Source organism: Giraffa tippelskirchi, chromosome 4 (assembly GCF_054371585.1).
Source record: "Giraffa tippelskirchi isolate mGirTip1 chromosome 4, T2T-mGirTip1v1.2.pri, whole genome shotgun sequence".
Classification (NCBI taxonomy): domain Eukaryota; kingdom Metazoa; phylum Chordata; class Mammalia; order Artiodactyla; family Giraffidae; genus Giraffa; species Giraffa tippelskirchi.
In genome coordinates, this window is record NC_137278.1 from 125,516,447 (window position 1) to 125,532,055 (window position 15,609).

The following is a 15,609-nucleotide window of genomic DNA, read 5'->3' on the forward strand; positions in this document are numbered from 1 at the left end:
GGAGTGGGTAGCCTATCCCTTCTCCAGGGAATCATCCTGACCCAGGAGTTGAACCAAGTTCTCCTGCATTGCAGGCGGATTCTTTACCAACTGAGCTTTCAGGGAAGTCCCCCCCACCCCCACATACATATATAGTATTATCCATGTTTTCAGTCATCCCTTGAGGGAGCTTGGAATGTATCCCCCACAGATAAGGGGGAATGACTACTAGAATTACAGTGTTTGCTTCTGGCGAGGTAAGCATGTGAGAATTAGTTTTACAACAGTGCCGCCTGGCCGCCTTTTCTGACACTCCATTAGTTTGTTTCAGAGAGACTCACTCCCCCAGGTCCCCTATGGGGGGAATAATTCTGTAGGAGCAAGTGAATCCCTGGGTCAGTGCAGGAAAAGTGATGCCTTAGAAAGAGGAGACTTGCTTTTTTTCCACAGGGCCCCTGCTGTTAGCTGGTGCTCAGCGCTTCGAGCTAGTTAGCACAATGAAGTCTTTTTCTGAGAGGGAAGTATTTGGGAATTAACTTCCATGGATACCTCCTCACACACCCCTCCAACCCCCTCCCTTGGCTATTAGCCTTTAAGAAAATAGAAGGAACAGCTTGATCGGGGTTTTCATAGAAAAGCCCTTCGATGGGCCCATTATAGAAAAGAAGCTGTTTTTGTTTTCTTTGATTAATCACAGTGTCTTGTTTCCCAAAGCAAATGTGGCCTTGGATCTTCCAGTGAACACAGCCACAAAGGAAGGACCATGGTTGCCTTGAGCTTGACAAGGACCCTGAGACTTCGTTGGGGTGGGGCCAACTGTGACCCTGTCCTCAAGGACTCTTCATTTCTTACCATTGGAGTGGCTCAGGTTACCCATTTCCTTTGTGTTTTTCTGCCAATGTGAATAAGAGAAATATTAGCCTTTAAAAATTTCTTTACAGTTCCTTGAAAGCTGGCTGGGTGAAGTCAGCCAGAGAATTATATAACAGCAAGCCTCATTTAAAGCAACAGTGTCTTTCTATAGGACTGTGGGGTTTCATTGACCAGTTTTTGTTATAAATTATAAAGAAAAACATACAGATTTTATGAAAAAGAGATAAAGGGACCCTCCCATTCTTACTTTCTGTTCTTTCACTGAAGGGATACAATTTTTAGGGTGTTAATTTAAAAAAAAAAAAAAAAGATACAAAACCTCTTTCAAGAAAGATAAGAAAAAGATCATGTTCATTAACCTCAGGCAGTCATAGCATGCTTAATCTTGTTTGAATTAAGAAGAAAAAAAAAATAATGAAGAGAGAATCTTCCTAAAGCATTCATTTGTTTTCATTTAAGAGTTATGGGAATTTTATAAATATTCAGCTATTTTTTTTTCCTTTCAAATGGAACCAGACCCTTTGAGGTAGGGAAGGATTCAAGCATCAGATAATCTACTGCTACAGTGTTTTCTGTGGTGCTTGAATACCTCTCAAAGTACCCACCATGCATTAATTCAACTGTTATTTCCATACACCCTTGGTTCGCCCTTCTCTATCTTTCCATTTTAGAGATAAGAAAACTGAGGCTCAAGGATTCTGTGACATGCCTGGCAGCACACAGCTCACCTGGAGACCACATTCTGTCAGTCTGTCTTTCTCTGGCATCACCCTCAGAAGGCCCCCGTCTCCTTTCCTCTGTACCCATAGTACTCAACCAAGAACAGCTTTGCCTCTCAGGGGACATTTGACAACATCTGGAGGTATTTTTTGATTGTCACAACTGGTGGAGGGGGGCGCGATGTATGTGCTACTGGCACTCAGTGGTTGCAGGTTAAGGATGCTGCTAAACCTCTGGTGGGGCACAAACGGCCCCCACAGAGAAGTACCTGGTGCCAAATGCAATAGTGCAGAGAAGCCATGGTCCACATCAGAAGGAAACTCCAACCTCTGGGAGCTGCCAGAGCTCCTCTGCCCAGCGACAGGCTTGGCCTCTGTCCTGCGGCTGCCATAAGAGCCACCGTCCAGAATGCCCTTTGGCAGTGGCCAAGCGTCCCCTGCGGAGTTTCCTGCAGGACATGCAGTGCATCGGCTGGAGCTGATGTGTGTTATAATTTATAGTCACAGGGCGCCTGTCTTCATTTAGCAGCAAGCCTGCTGGCAGCCGCCCTGCCAGGGAGGAAGCAAGTTCCACAGAGGCCCACAGCCCCCGCCAGCTAACAGCCTGAGGTATTTGGGGATGGCTGCTGCTTGGAGGCACCTGGGAATAGACGGGGGTGGAGATGGCGCTGAGCACGTGGTCTCCCGGACCAACCCATCCGTCAGCGGTGGGCCTGCCAGAAGATGGCCTATTGAACATTTCCAGGAATAGCACTGCCAAGCCTGTCAACTGCTTTCTTGGAAATACACTCAATAAGGATGGCGGGCCTCCAGCAGGGAGAGCAGAAAGCCCGGCCTGGACCGCAGGGCTCAGAAATGGTAGTGCATGGCTGCAGGCCCTATCAGCGCCTTGGGGAAGGGAGCAGTGCTCCCTGGGCTTGGGAGCCTACCAGCTTCTGGGGTCACTGAGAAATGTTTTCAGCCTGGAGGGGAGAGGACCACACCTTTCAAAAGGTCAGGCTCTGCTGACTTCTGCAATCTCGTGACCTTTAGACGCTTGCTGTGTTTGTTTAGACACCAGCAGACAGGAAGGCTCTCCAGCTTGGAGGCCAGGTATTAACTAGGTATTAACTGTCAGCAGTGACTGACCTCAGTGTCATCTGGGGAGCCTTGGCCATCACTCCTTTTCATGTAAGCTTCACTCCCAAGTAGAGCCAAAGGAGCACAAGAAAAGCAGAGTATTCCCCAGCCCCCCTCCCCCACCCCCGGCCCCCGCAGCGTCGTTTCTCAGCCACTGAAGATATAGCAAGTTAGAGGCAAAGATGTGATAACTGAAAGAAAAGTACTGTAATCCACCCTTCCCCCACACCCCTGCAGAAGTAACCTTTCTCCTCACAGAGGCCTGAGACTCCTGTTGAAATTTGACCACTTGGGACCCCTTGTGGTCTGAGCTACAGCCTTCTCCAGCCTCTTGGGTGCCCAGGCTTGGGGATGCCGTAAGGAGACCAGCTGCCTTCAAAGAAAAACCCCTTGAAGATGTAGGCAGTATAAAAAAGCAAGAGATGAAAAACTGCTGTCTACAGGGTTCAGGAAGTATTGGTCCCTCACCTTTTAAAAGTAATAATAGAGTTACAAAGTTTACCACAGAGCTGATATGGGACATCTTTCCATTTCTAAAAGCCACCAACTTGCAGGACAAACATTATTCAAGGCCCACACTGAGCTACGGTTAGTTGACGGTAGGGCTGCCAGGCCCCGGAGGAGGAAATGGTCACCCACTCTGGTATTCTCGCCTGGAGAATCCCATGGACAGAGGACCTCACCAGTCCATGGGGTCACAAAGAGTCAGACAGGACTGAGGTGACTTAGCATGCATCCAGGGCTGCCAATATATTCTTAGACACCCAAGTAAATTTAAATTTCAGAAAACAACAGGTAATTTTTTCAGTAGAAGTTTATCTGAAAGTCAAATTTATCTGGTCGTTGTGTGTTTTTATTTGTTAAATATTGTCACTTCTCTTTGGAGGATATTGACCTAGTTGTTAATAACAGGGAACATCAACACAGATTCAGCACATATGAAAAAATCATAGTTGTTAGAAGAGGAGGAAGGCAGGAAAGGAGAAGGTAGCAATGAAGGAAAGAGGAAGATCAAGAAGAAAGGAAGACAGATATAGTGAAGGAGAAAAAAAATCTAAGTGAAAGAGAAATGGGAAGTACTGAGAAATGAGATGAAAACATCTCTAAAGGACCTAAAATGCTTTATAACGATGACAGTTCACAGGGTACCATTTCCCTGGGAAATGCCGTTTCCTTAGCTAGCCACTGTTTCTGGATCTTCTATAACTCTTTGTTCTGTCTGGTAAAACCCACAGTGACCACTTGGGAGAAATGAGTCCTCAAGCTCCAGTGGCAGTATGTAGGCCAATATTACCCTGGAGGCATGCTGAAACCAAACCTAAGCCTCTATCCAACCCTAAGACCTGCCTCCCATCCACCCACACCCATGTTGCTGTCATCAGAGGACTGTGGATTTTCAAAGTATTGTAATCTAAATAATACAGTGGGGCTAGTTGTCACAACTCTATGGAAATTTTTGTTTCCAATGATGTTTCAGAAAATCAGCTTCTTTTGTCTCAGGGTGAAAGTGGTGAGGAGCAAGGTGTGCATGCCAGCAGCAATTTCCTGAATTATTAACCCCCTTGTTCTCTGACCTGCAGAGGGGCACCAGGTTGGCCTAACCTAAAGAGAAGAAGCCTTGATTGGCTTGTAGGGGGATGAGAGAGGCAGGCCTCATAGGGAGATGGTGTCATGGTGTCATGGTGATGGTGGTGCTGGGAAGGAGGGACCCTGCCTAGGAGCCTTCCATCGCATGTGTGTCCTGCGCAATGGAAATGGGGCTGCATTTGATTACGTGGGCTACGTTGTTAGATGTGTAACATCAGAGCGATGGAATAGGTATCCCCATAAACTCCAGTGGGGAGCAGAAGAGACTGACCAGTGACCCACTATGTTGTGATTCTATTCCAAGCAACTTCTCAGACTGTGTCCATTTTTGACATTGTCATTACAACGGTAGCTAACACTCACCAAGCACCTCTCACAAAAAGTTAAGTTCTTGTTTCAAAGTCAATTGATCAGTGAGTGTTGGGGCTGAGATTTGCCTCCAGTCTGCCCAATTCACAGCTCAGAATTCATCTTTGTCCCTCCAATCAGACTGCAGAGGTCAGATCCCAGCTCCATAACTTACTAGCTGTGTGACCTTGGGTAAGTTACTTAATCTCTCTGTGCATCTGCTTCATCATCTATAAAATGGGGATAAAAATAGTATCTAGCCCAATCAGTTGCTATGAAGATTTAACGAGTTTGTATCAAGCACTGAGAACCCAGTGTTTTACTTCTCATTTTATCCAATCTTCCAACACTTCTTAAAGCAGCTAATATTATTATCCTTATTTACATGAGAGGAAGCTGAGGTCCAGAGGGGCTAATTAGCTTGGTCAGTAAGTAAGAGAGCTGAGATTCAAACCTAGACAGACTGATCCATTTGTTGTTGTTCAGTTGCTCAGTCGTGTCGACTCTCTGTGCCCCAATGGACTGCAGCACAGCAGACTTCCCTGTCCTTCACCATCTCCAGGAATTTGCTCAGACTTATGTCCATTGAGTTGGTGATGCCATCCAACCATCTCATCCTCTGTCATCCCCTTCTCCTCCTGCCCTCAATCTTTCCCAGCATTAGGGTCTTTTTCAGTGACTCAACTCTTTGCATCAGGTGGGCAAAGTATTGGAGTTTCAGCTTCAGCATCAGTCCTTCCAATGAATATTCAGGACTGATTTCTTTTACAATGGACTGGTAGGATCTCCTTGCTGTCCAAGGGGCTTTCAAGAGTCTTCTTCAGCACCACAGTTCGAAGCATCAATTTTTTGGTGTTCAGCCTATTTTATTGTTCAGCTCTCACATCCGTACATGACTACTGGAAAACCATAGCTTTGATTATACAGACTTTGTCGGCAAAGTAATGTCTCTGCTTTTTTAATACGCTGTCTAGGTTGGTCATTGCTTTTCTTTCAAGGAGAAACTGTTTTTTAATTTCATGGCTGCAGTCACAGTCTACAGTGATTTTGGAGCCCAAGAAAATTAAGTTTGTCACTGGCCATACTTATAGATTCTGCCTCCTACCTGTATACTTTTATGTGTTCATTTCTTAGTTTCTGCCTTTTATAACCAGGATGTTGTCTTTTGGCACTTTTGTATACTTACACTTGTGAACAAGGTACAGTATCTTCCTTAAAGCTACCTGATACATATTCTTCATAGTACAGTTGCTCAGAAGATTCAACTTCTCTGAATCTGCTCTCTGACTCCACTTGTGGATAATGATGCTAATATTCAGGCTAGGCTAGACTATAGTGTAGTAACAAATATCAATGCTGTATCACAACAAAGGTTTATCTCTCCTTCACAGAAAGCCTAAGGAACTTTCCTCTCTGCATTGACCTTGTCACTCCACAAGCTGGCATGGTCACAGCCAAATGAGATAGAAGAAGTGGAGGAGATATTCCCATTAACATCCATGGTCTGGCATTGACACATGTCTCTTCTACTCACAGTGCTTTGGCCAGAATAGTCACATGGCCCCAGATGCTGTGATCAAGGAGGTGAAGTGAGCGTGTGGATTTTTCCCTTCCCAGAGCTCTACTGGTCTCTACCTCCATGAGTAAACCCAGATTATGGTCTCAAGTTAAGAACAGTTGCTAGCTTCTTTATTAACCAGATTATGCAAATCCCTTTCTTATTAATTATACTCATGCATTTATTTGAATTGAAACCTCCTTGTTTGTTCACTCAATAAATATTGTATCAAGTGTTCCCTCTCTACTAGGTATTTTTAGGCCCCTGAGAATATGTCAGTAAATGAAACAAAAGAAAACCACTACTTTTTTAGAACTTGCTCTCCAGTGGGAAACAGAGGAGGATAGATACTTAATCTGAAAAATAAGAAAGTGATATGACATACTAGGTGTTGGTATGTGCCATGGAGAAAGATAAAACAGGGAAGAGGGGATCAAGATGTGAATGTGTATGTATCTGAGCATTGAGGGGAAAGTTTTAAATAGGATGTCTGAGAAGGCATTCCTGACAGGGTAGCATTTGAGCAGACATCCAAAGAATGCAAGAGGACTCTGGGGTAAAAGGATTCTAAGAAGGGAAAGCAACTAGTGCAAAGGTCCTGGGGCAGGAGACTGGCTGGTGGATCAGAGGACTGCATGTGCTTAAGACAGAAAGCAGTAGGAAAGATCAGGAAGGGATGGGGGTGGGATGCATTGACCCTTGAGGACCTTGTTACCTATAAGGACTTGTGCTTTTACTCCTGATGAAAAAAATCTCCATTTTCTGCTCCTTGTTCTAAGAACCTGGTCTCTCCTCCACCCCCCACCTCCCAATGTACACACACTGTTCTTCTCTCAGCCCCCTTGTAGCAGTGCCTCTCAAACTTGAGGGACATCAGGTCTACCTAGGGAATGTAATGTCAGATTGTTGGGGTCCACCCCCACCCCAAGTCTCTGTGGTGGGGCCTGAGAACCTGCCACTCTGACAGGATCCTAGGTGATGCCTGTGCTGCTGGTATAGTGCCCACACTTTGAGAACCATGGCTGTAATGCAACAGGCCCTCTCTTGCTTTTCTACTCATTTCCTCAGGAAAGCTTGCCTGGATTCCTGGACAGCACTGATTGCATCATTGTGAGATCCAAGGCAAAATTAAAATATAGACCCCTTGTTTGAAAAGCAGGACAGAAAGGGTGATTGAAGGTAAAGTGTAAAGCTTTTCTTTTTAAAATATTTTATTATTTATAAGATTTTATGAATTTTCCTTGTTAATTGTTGCTTTACTGAAATTCTGTATGAAGGTAGTGTTCTATCAAATAGAACAATCTTTACATTTAATTCTTATTGCTAAACCCATGGATATTTGGTTTGCAATGCTGCAACCATTTTCAAAACTAGAAATTCTTGATTCTTTGAAGAGTTTTAATAAGTCCCTGATATGCTTTATTGCAGCATCAATGTGTATACACTTACTTTGTAGTAATTTACTGACAAGCTTTACTACCTGAGTGCGTGAGTGTCCTGGTGCTCAGATTAGAGAGTTAATACTTGTGCAGATGCCACAGGGACGGGCTCCGGGGAGAAACGAGTAAGCCCACCTCCCACCATGGGTCCCCAGGGTGCCCCTGGAACCCTTCCCCTCTCCCACAGTTGCCTCTGCTGACCCTGCCACTGCATCTGCTACTGCTGCCACCACCACCATCAACCAGGCTGGGTCCAGGTCCCAGGCAGGGCTGCCCTTGCTGCTCCATGTTCTCTGGACAACCCCAGGGGTGTACATGCTCACCAGATGGCCAGGCCAGCTGCTTGGTGCTGCCCACTGCCATATACTTGTGCACTCCTGCCCTCATGTGTGTACATGAGCACCTGGAACAGCGGCTCTGCTCACACACATGCTCCACTGTCCTTTCTGACCTCACAGGTTCAAATATAACATCATGAAAAATTTCAAGACACTGACAACAAAGCATTAAACCAAGCACGCTGTCCCGTCTGAGTACACCTTGTTTGCACACCCACAAAGCTAGTCTTGCTCCTGGACTAAGTGACTTTACCCTAGTTTTGCCTTTGGAGTATCTTATATTATTCTCTAGCAGTGTATCATTCTAAATGATTTAATGTCTATTTTCCCCACTGGGCTTCCCAGGTGGTGTTAGTGGTAAAGAACCCGCCTGCCAATGCAGGAGATGTAAGAGACATGGTTTCAATCCCTGGGTCAGGAAGATCCCCTGGAAAAGAAAATGGCAACCCACTCCAGTATTCTTGCCTGGAGAATCCCATGGATAGTGAAGCCTGGAGGGCTACGGTCCATAGGGTCAAAAAGAGTTGGACACGACTGAAGTGATTTAGCACTCACTTAGCTTTTCCCAATAGACAGGATCAGCAAATTATGACCCATTGGTCAAATCCTGCCAGCTGCCTGTTTTTGTAATGAAGTTTTATTGGAGCATATCGTCACTCATTTATTTTGGTATTGTCTATGGCTGCCTTCATATTATAAGGCAGAGATGAGTAATGCAACAAGGAATATTTGGCCCAGGAAGCCTAAAACATTTGCTGTCAGTCTTTTATAGAATTTTGCACTAGACTGTAAAATCCCTGAAGATAAGAATGAGGTCTCTCCGGAACAATGCCAGGCATATAGAAAATGCTCAGTCAACACTACTTGTTCAAAAAAATTATTAAAATATGAATACAAAGAGAGCCTAGTATTTTTTAAAGTAATTTATCTTAACGAAAACCATGTAAATTTTGTTTGATTTTTTTTCATAAAAAAATTATGTGTAAAGTTACCACACTGTAAGATTGGCTCTCCAGGGAAATGTTAAGGAATTTGTTGAATACCCTTCTGACATGTTGCTGTACACCTCAGACTGAAGAAGCACAGGCATTGAATATACATTATTACTCATTCTATAATAGTTATTAAGTGAAGTGTGGGGCTAGCCATTATGACGGGAGTGATAATTCACACTTGTATCTCACCCAAGAGACTTTTAGGGGCTATCGAGCAAAGGAGAAAAGACTCACAAACACATACTATATAGATAAGCAACTAGGATAAATGGCATTCAGTGCAGAAGGAAATTTCTGGATCGAGTGTTGTCATCTTTCAGAGTCAAGACACTTTACTTTTGGCTGTGAAATCAGAAGTTTCTCACCAGCCATTCTGTTTGGTCTCAGATTTGACCTCTGTCCTTCTTCCACTTTGCTGTGCACCGCAAGAAGCTAACTCCTGCAAGCTCCATTTCCCTGGCTATCCTGCCAGCTGGTTCTAGCTCGATTCCATCAGTGGGAGGCCCCAGAGAAAGATCGTATAACTGGAGGAAGGAAGGAGCCAGGGTATTTCTCCTCACTTTCTGAGCCTATACAATGAAAAAAACAGAGTATTTTCACAGGGTTTCTATGAGAATTAAATGAGATAAGGCATGCAAAATGCTTATACTTTATGTATAAAATAAACACTCGAGGAATAGAGCTGTTGTTGCTTTTAGCCTTGCTTAGGTAAGTGGGAAAGAGAACAGTGATCAATTAGTGATGTCTGCCAAGAGTGAAGGGTTGGGCAGTCATGTTATGTGAGCAGAGTATTTACCAACCCTGAAAACTTGGAGCTGTTGTGTGGAGATAGAACTGAGAGAAACTGGCAGATGGATTGACAGACTGGTAAGGTCTTAGGAAAAATCAAAGAACTGGGATGGTGATATCAAGAATAGATATAGGCAATGAACGAGAAAGAGAAGTTTGGGGAGAGAGGATTATGACTTCATTTTTAGATAAGTTTTTGGGCTCTTTCCAATTACCAAAAAGCAAAAACCCCAAAACCCAAAAAGAATACACTTAACACTGCAAGAGATATGAGATTTTAATAAAAATAAAAATGTGTGCAGTGGGTTAGCAAAGAAAACCATCTCAGCAGCCCACACACTCAGACCTCACAATGAGACCACAGCAATTCCAGTTACTGTATTCTGGTCTCCTCTTGAGAGGAGAAACCACCATTCTTTACTTAGTGATACTTCCCTGCTCAGGACTCTCTCTCTTTCTGGTTCTATCTTGTTTTCCTCTTCTTGCCTCTGTGCTGTGGTTATATTCTTTGTGTACTGCATTCAGGATGATCAGGGTGGGTATTTACCATTTAGCACAGGGCTTCCTTAACTGGGTTGCATTCTCAGTTCAGGCCACCTCACAGTTTCCTTAAGTCTGGCCCATACTAGATGTCTTTGGCTTGGCGTAGCAGCTGTGGCTGGCATAGCAGTCACCTGACACAGAGTGTCAAGGTCCACCCTTCTCAGAAGGAGCTGTGGAACCAATAGGTTTCATGGTGTAGACATGGTGAGTGAACTGGAGATGTCATTGAGATCTCCATGGAGCTGAAAAAGTCAGGTTGGGTCATGGTTGAGAGAGCATTGAAGAGACTTGATTACTTCTGCTTTTATATATCTCATGCAAATTCAATCATACAGGATCAAAATCTGTCCAAGGTGCAGGGCAAAGAAGTCAGAAATTATTTATGAAAAAAAGACGGTTCTTCCAGTGGAATCCAGAAAGCTAGACAGTTTGCAGAGGAAGAGATTCTTACTGTTGTTTATAGGGACGTCACTAATTTCTTAGAGGAACAACCTAGAAATTGGCTTGGAAGGGTGGGTGTGGTGAGGTTAGGGTTTTCTTACTGCTTTGAGAGCAAAATAGTCTACACTTCAAGAAAACAAACAAAACAACTCAACCCTCCATGATTCTTCCCAGAACTCATCTGAGACATCCATCACACCATTGGAACTTCAGGAGCCCAAAGCTTGCAACACACGTATTCAAGGGTAAGTTGATACGAGTTCACTTGTGTGTATTTTTTGAAAACAGAGAGAAAGAAAAAAAAGAAGGAAAAAATTAAAAGAATAACACAATATTTTGAAAATCTATTATTGATGGAGTCAGATGGGGGCTGTAAGGGCACAGGTGAATACTTAACGCTTAAAAATCTGAGTTAAGGACAAAGAGGCCAGTTGTTTAGGCAGCTCTACCTGATAGATGGATCTTTTTGTTTTTGTTTTCGTTAGTCGCTCAGTCGTGTTAGTAGTTAGTTGCTCTTCCAACAACACAAGAGAAGACTCTGCACATGGACGTCAACAGATGGTCAATACCTAAATCAGATTGATTATATTCTTTGCAGCCAAAGATGGAGAAGTTCTATACAGTCAGCAGAAACAAGACCAGGAGCTGACTGTGGCTCAGATCATGAGCTCCTTATTGCCAAATTCAGACTTAAATTGAAGAAAGTAGGGAAAACCACTAGACCATTCAGGTATCACCTAAATCAAATCCCTTATGATTATACAGTAGAAGTGAAAAATAGGTTCAAGCGATTAGATCAGATAGACAGAGTGCCTGAAGAACTATGGATGGAGGTTTCTGACATTGTATAGGAGACAGGGATCAAGCCCATCCCCAAGAAAAAGAAATGCAAAAAGGCAAAATGGTTGTCTGAGGAGGCCTTACAAATAGCTGTGAAAAGAAGAGATGTGAAAGACAAAGGAGAAAAGGAAAGATATACCCATTTGAATGCAGAGTTTCAGAGAATAGCTAGGAGAGATAAGAAAGCCTTCCTCAGGGATCAATGCAAAGAAATAGAGGAAAACAATAGAATGGGCAAGACTAGAGATCTCTTCAAGAAAATTAGAGATACCAAGGGAACATATCATGCAAAGATGGGCACAATAAAGGAAAGAAATGGTATGGACCTAACAGAAGCAGAAGATATTAAGAAGAGGTGGCAAGAATACACAGAAGAACTATACAAAAAAAGATCTTCATGACCCAGATAATCACAATGGTGTGATCACTCACCTAGAGCCAGATATCCGGGAATGTGAAGTCAAGTGGGCCTTAGGAAGCATCACTACAAACAAAGCTAGTGGAAGTGATGGAATTCCAGTTGAGCTATTTCAAATCCTAAAAGATGATGCTGTGAAAGTGCTGCACTCAATATGTCAGCAAATTTGGAAAACTCAGCAGTGGCCACAGGACTGAAAAAGGTCAGTTTTTATTCCAATCCCTAAGAAAGGCAATGCCAAAGAATGCTCAAACTCCCGCACAATTGCAGTCATCTCACACTCTAGCAAAGTAATGCTCAAAATTCTTCAAGCCAGGCTTCAACAGTACGTGAACCATGAACTTCCAGATGTTCAAGCTGGATTTAGAAAAGGCAGAGGAACCAGAGATCAAATTGCCAACATCTGCTGGATCATTGAAAAAGCAAGAGAGTTCCAGAAAAACACCTCTACTTCTGCTTTTTTGACTATGCCAAAGTCTTTGACTGTGTGGATCACAACAAACTATGAAAAATTCTTCAAGAGATGGGAATACCAGACCACCTGACCTGCCTCCTGAGAAATCTGTATGCAGGTCAAGAAGCAACAGTTAGAACTGGACATGGAACAACAGACTGGTTCCAAATCGGGAAAGGAGTATGTCAAGGCTGTATATTGTCACCTTGCTTATTTAACTTACATCATGTAAAATGCCAGGCTGGATGAAGCACAAACTGGGATCAAGACTGCCGGGAGAAATATCAATAACCTCAGATACGCAGATGATACCACCCTTATGGCAGAAAGTGAAGAAGAACTAAAGAGCCTCTTAATGAAAGTGAAAGAGGAGAGTGAAAAAGTTGGCTTAAAACTCAACATTCAGAAAACTAAGATCATGGCATCTGGTCCCATCACTTCATGGAAAATAGATGGGGAAACAATGGAAATGGTGAGAGACTTTATTTTTGGGGGCTCCAGAATCACTGCAGATGGTGACTTCAGCCATGAAATTAAAAGATACTTACTCCTTGGAAGAAAAGCTATGACAAACCTAGACAGCATATAAAAAAGCAGAGACATTACTTTGCCAACAAAGGTCCATCTAGTCAAGGCTATGGTTTTTCCAGTGGTCATGTATGGATGTGAGAGTTGGACTATAAAGAAAGCTGAGTGCCGAAGAATCGATGCTTTTGAACTGTGGTGTTGGAGAAGACTCTTGAGAGTCCCTTTGACTGTAAGGAGATCCAACCATTCCATCCTAAAGGATATCAGTCCCGGGTGTTCATTGGAAGGACTGATGCTCAAGCTAAAACTCCAATACTTTGGCCACTTGATGTGAAGAACTGACTTATTGGAAAAGACCCTGATTCTGGGAAAGATTGGAGGCAGGGGGAGAAGGGGATGACAGAGGATGAGATGGTTGGATGGCATCACCGACTTAATGGACAGGAGTTTGAGTAAGCTCTGGGAGTTGGTGATGGACAGGGAAGCCTGGTGTGCTGCGGTCCATGGGGTCACAAAGAGTCGGATACAACTGAGCGACTGAACTGAATCCCAGGTGGGCTTGGATTTGACATTAGATGTGAACTCCCTCCATGCCTCAGGTTTTTGGCTCACATTATTCCTTGATGTGAAAGAAAAAAAGGGAAAACTTGCCAGGTTCTTTCTGGGAGGACTTGTATTGTTTCCCACTTTCCCATGAACAAAACTGGGCTGAGAGGGAAGTTTTGAGGAGTGACTGAGATCACACTCCTGAACAGATGAGCTGGGTTCAAATCCTGATTTTCTTGTCATCCGCTGTGTAAGGTTGTGATGTCTTCATGCTTCAGTTTCTTTATCTGTAAGATGGGATGAAATAAACAGTGTCCATCTCACAGAGTTATGGGAGGATTAGTAAGCTATAAGTAGCTGGTGCATGGGCTCCCCTAGTGGTTCAGTGGTAAAGAATTCGCCTGCCAATGCAGGAGATGCAGGTTCAATCCCTGAGTCAGGAAAATCTCCTAGAGAAAGAAGTGGCAACCCACTCCAATATTCTTTTCTGGGAAATCCCATAGACAGAGGAGCCTGGTGGGCTACAGTCCATGAGGTAGCAAAAGAGTTGGTCACAAGGTCATGACTTAGCGACTAAACAACAACAGCTGGTGCATGGTAAGCGCTTAATGGTGTTGGCCATTGTTATTACTTTGAACAGATGTAAGAAGAAACTTTTGAAGTCCACAGAAGGCTAGAGAGACACCAAGTGGGGCAAGCTCCTCCCTAGGAAGGGAAACAGTCCTCTGTGTTGGTGGTGAGCAGTAATTATGATGGAAACTACATTTTCCAAGGTCTGGAGCTGACGTGTACTCTTTGTGACATTTTAATCTCTGAGTAATAGATTCCATTGCTTGCAGAGCCATGATTTTTCAGTTTATTGCTTTTTCCTCTTCTGTCTCAAACCTGGATTCCTCCTCCCCTGGGCTCCAGCCTGTCTCCAGCAACCCTGAACTGTTTCTAGACAGTCCCTATTCCGGAGCCACGTTCTTTACTCAGCTCAGACAAGGAAGCCTCCAGCCCCAGCAAGACACACTGCCTTCCTTGAGGAAAGTGGAAAGGGCCTACTGTGTGCTCTATCCATCATATCTCCTTTCACGCTCCCAGCAACCCTGTAAAGCTGACACTGAGATGATCTCCACTTAAGTGTAGCCTAGGGGTCTGTGCTTGGGTTTTGGAGTCAGCAAGCCCAGGTCTGGTGTTGTCACTCACATGTTCACTGTGAAACCTTGGGCAAACTGCTTCACTCCTCTGAGGCTTGGTTTCCTCATCTCTAAAATCAAAGAGACAATAATAATGCCAGCCTTAGAGGTTGTGGGGAAGATTGAGTTAAATAGTATGTATAAAATGTATGGTATAGCACCTAGAGTATGGGGGCATGCTCAATAAATACTAATTACTAATGGTATTGTCTAGAATTGAAAAACCTGAGTTAAGGCAGTTATTATTATTATATTTTGCAGGTGAGAAAACCCCTTTACACCCATCTCTGCTGCCGCTAAGTCACTTCAGTCGTGCCTGACTCTCTGTGACCCCATAGACGGCAGCCCACCAGGCTCCTCTGTCCACGGGATTCTCCAGGCAAGAATACTGGAGTGAGTTGCCATTTCCTTCTCCACACCCATCTCTGAATTTAGTGCTTTTCTCACTGTACACAGTCACTTGCCTCTTCAGGACCAGGACTACCATTCTCCTGTCTTTTATAATAGACATTTTGGGTGGGTGGAAAGACTACATTTCCCAGCATTCTTTGTGGCTGGATGTGGCCTTGTAACTGTTTGGCCAGCGGAATGTGCTTGGATATGTGATATCTGAAGCTTCCTGTTAGTTGTTAACAGGGAAGAGATTCACTTTCCTTTGTACCTTTTTCTCTTGAATTGACTACACAGACTTTAACATAAGAAGAATATAATCTTCTGTCTTGTTTGAACCATTGTATTTGGGGTCTTTTTGTTACAGCAGTCAGAATGACATGGAGAAAGAAGCAGGGGTGTCAACAGTAGTAGCATCGATAGTCAGAAGCAGGAGATCTGGATTTCCTGACCCTGACCCTCATGTGTCACTTGACCAAAGTATTCATTTTGCTCCCGCATCTAACAACATTTATTTTGCCAGC

General features: G+C 43.8%; 1 protein-coding gene across 1 annotated transcript in view; it reads left to right on the forward strand.

The window, feature by feature from the left end:
• Nucleotides 1-15,609, forward strand: part of CRADD (CARD and death domain containing adaptor protein) — a 355,216-nt gene that overhangs the window by 227,568 nt on the left and 112,039 nt on the right. The window contains exons 5-6 of the transcript XR_014082562.1: nucleotides 10,903-10,973; nucleotides 14,957-15,088. The gene's annotated coding sequence lies outside the window, so the exon portion shown is untranslated. The remainder of the gene's footprint in view (nucleotides 1-10,902; nucleotides 10,974-14,956; nucleotides 15,089-15,609) is intronic.